This window comes from Etheostoma cragini, chromosome 20 (assembly GCF_013103735.1).
Source record: "Etheostoma cragini isolate CJK2018 chromosome 20, CSU_Ecrag_1.0, whole genome shotgun sequence".
NCBI lineage: Eukaryota > Metazoa > Chordata > Actinopteri > Perciformes > Percidae > Etheostoma > Etheostoma cragini.
The window spans coordinates 23,918,468-23,921,909 of record NC_048426.1 but is presented as its reverse complement, the minus strand read 5'-3'; the positions used below and the strand labels follow the sequence as shown (position 1 = coordinate 23,921,909).

Here is a 3,442-nt window from a genome sequence, read left to right as displayed (position 1 = left end):
TTTTGTCCCCACAAAGCTGTCAGGACCCCATAAGTATACTGTATTCACAGTTTTTGGTCCCCACAAATGTAGTTAAACATGGTACACACACACACACACACACACACAGTCCCTTCAGAGATAGACCTTTAAACCCTCTTTGAGACCTGTTCAACCAGAAACAGCTCTGAAGTTGCAAGTGCGAAACCCACCAGAATCCATTTAAAAAAACAATACTTTTAGCATGTGTACAGCCAACATATTTTCATATGTAAATTGGTAAATTACGTGTTTATTTCAACTAAAACTAGAGTTAGTGATGGTTGTAAAAGTGGAAAGACGACCCCGAAGAGATTAGAGCACAGTTGTGTTTTGTTTCTGTCAAATTCGAATGAAGGAAATTTTACAATGCAAAATGTAGTTTAATTGAATGGAGTTTGGTAGGTTTAGTGAGCGCAATTTTGCAATTGGTCTTATGTTTAACAAAAGGTTCTTCCTCTTTCTTCCTTTCCATAATGTTGTCAGACACTATATATTAACCTGAGCCTGTAAGTGGCAAAACGAGCATGTTAGTGAAGGTAAATACAAGCTGGACAATTACTGATGACTTACATCGCGGCTTGTTTCCCTCACTACCGACTGCAGCGATCTCGCCTTATACTGAACCACTGTCAAAGATTCTTGTTCCCATCAGTCACAAAGCAACGATTGTTACCCTTTAAAGCACATGTGTCAAACTCAAGGCCCCTCGCAGATTTTGATCCGACCCGTCAACATTATGGAATTTGTCTTTTCTAATAAAGACATAGCAATCTTCAACTTATTTGTATGCACATTTTGAAGAATCTGGGAAACAAATGTCCTCAATTTTGAAAATAAGTTTTGCTTCTTTTTTTTCAATACTTAATTTGCGAAATGGGAGATGGAAACAGCTTTGCTGTATAAGTTGTGAGGTAGGGAACATGTAACTCTCATGACTACAGTCCCGGTATCCAGTGGACGGGGGAAGCATCGGGATGTGGGTCTCACCCAGTGTGCCGTGCACCTGTGGAACAACGTGTGTTGGAGCTGTCGTCCGCTGTAGCCTGTGCCTCAGCCACGTCTGGTAAATTGACAGCTTTAATGGTACGGTCCTGCACACTGCTCATACACAGCGGTGAACGGCTATCTCGCTGACACCAACTGTCTCTGCCACAATCCTGCATTCTGCACAGGTGGCCGACTTGTTCAATGCTCCGTCTCGGCATTTAACCGAACGCACGACTATTTTGATCATCATCTGTAGTAAGACATCTAAAAGCAAAGATCCTGTCAGACGGGGGACCCTGCACAGGACACATTCATGTCTATGGGGGTCCTTTGCCTAAATTTGTAAGTTAAAAGGTCATTGATGTAAAAGGTTTAGTTTGCATTCTACAACCACGCGTAATGTGAACTTGACTTAAGCTTTGCGTGCTCTTGTTTATTCGCTCTAAACCAGATGATGACAATGATTCTCATTTTCCTTTTTGTGACATTTTAAAAGTTCACATAAAATCCGCTTGATTAGATGGAACCATGACTAATGACATGAGATGGTTTTGGTTTAAATACAAAATCCTTGAAGCCCATGACTTTGGTTTAAAATAAAGAAATATAAGGTTGCATGTCTTAAGCTCAGCAGGAAGTTGAACCAGCGACCCTGACAGAGTGCCTTTTAACTAGTTCTTCCTCTCTAATGAAACACTCACATCTGTTTAACCAGCTCTAACGGATGTGAGCAGATAGCGTGACACTGTTCCTTACATCACACATTCATAGATAAACAATAAAATATCACTTCAAACACCAAAACCATCAGCTATATCTCTTCACGTCGACCCCCAAAAACACATTCATGCGTCATTATTATCCAAATAAAACACGACTGTCTGCATTCTGCAATCATTACCGCCTCGCAAACGTCGTAAATTACTCCCAATCTCACGGCTGATTGAGTAATTTTACACATGCGGCGGCGGCCACTCTGCCCCCCAAAACATAATTTCCAGATAAGCTGGTGAAAATACCTCACAGCTAATAAACATAAAGTACATTTATCAGCACTACAGAAAACACAGCGTGACTGTCTGCGTCTCCGGGATAGCACCGGCTGATGTTGGGAATGAATTAGGCTGTGCAGATTAGCCGGGGCTATCGGAGAGCGATCGTATTTCAGCGAGCTTATTTTCCACGAGCCGATCGGGCCCCGTTTCCTCCGTTTAATATATGGAGAGCATAGAATCGATAAGAGTAGAACAGCCAGCCATCAATCATGCGATGATAAGGCATGCAGAGCAGCTCTGCTTTTATGCACATCAGACGACAGGCGATACTAAGAGGCTGTGTGTGTGTGTGTGTATTTATGTGTCTGTGAGAGAAAGAAAGAGGGATTGTGAGACGGAGACGGCATAGACAGTGAACGAAATGGACCGAGCGACGCCATAGACTCTGACGGAGACCAGTGAAGTCAATTAGAAGCACTTTTCCGGCAATGCTGAGCATGCCGAGCAGCCTCCAACTGAGCTAGGTGTGACGTGAGCAACCTGTCTGAAAGCTGTAAGTCTTCTGGTAGCTGTGCAAGAGAAATCTGTCCGTGGATAAATGTTCCTTACTGTGAATTCATTTGCCACATACCAAAGTATTTCCAATCCATCAAAACGTCGCTGAAATGTTTTGTCCCGCTTTCATGGACTCTCTATGGGCTTCTCCGTCGACTGTATGCCTCGCAGTTCCCCCCCGATTGCATGCGAGCTTCTCCTGACAATACGGTAATTTCTCTACCTACAGAAAGTCGCGTAACAATCGTTAGCCTATATTTACAAAAACTGCTGCTGCTGCTACAGGGCCTTAACGTGAGATACAAGGTACTGGCGTCTTTTAAACATCGTAGTATTTCTTTAAAAAATAAACACTGAACAAAAAGAGTCTTTACGCCCTTCAGATGTAAAGTCATTCACTGCCAAAGTGGCATTTAGTTTTTGATGGGGGGCACTTAAATAGCCAAATGAAAAATCCTCAGTCATAGTAATTATAATGGCGATATTATTTCAGAATAGGATTTTTCGGCACTTTTAAGGCCTTTATATCACAAAACAGGCAGAACAACGGATATATTTAAATGCTCAAGAAAGTAACAATGGACCCAAACACCTTACTAAGGGTTAAGAAAAGTGTATTTGGCCTAAAATATTGGCCAATGTAGGAAAAGTGGCTGTGAGTGAGTCTAACCGGCAGCTAACTAACCAGCGCTAATGTTCGTTTTTGAGCGCTACGCTAGTTTAAAACGGATATTGTTGAACATGAAAAGCAGCAGGTGGATTTTGGGATGTCTCAGCAGCTGTGGCCGGTGGTCTGAAGGCTTCCAACTCCCCGCTCTAATTAACACACACACACACACACACACACACACACACACACACACACGTGCACACACACACACACA

General features: G+C 42.6%; 1 protein-coding gene across 1 annotated transcript in view; it reads right to left on the bottom strand.

The window, feature by feature from the left end:
- The window catches only part of akap6 (A kinase (PRKA) anchor protein 6), a 158,542-nt gene that overhangs the window by 104,189 nt on the left and 50,911 nt on the right, over positions 1–3,442 (bottom strand). The window lies entirely within an intron of this gene.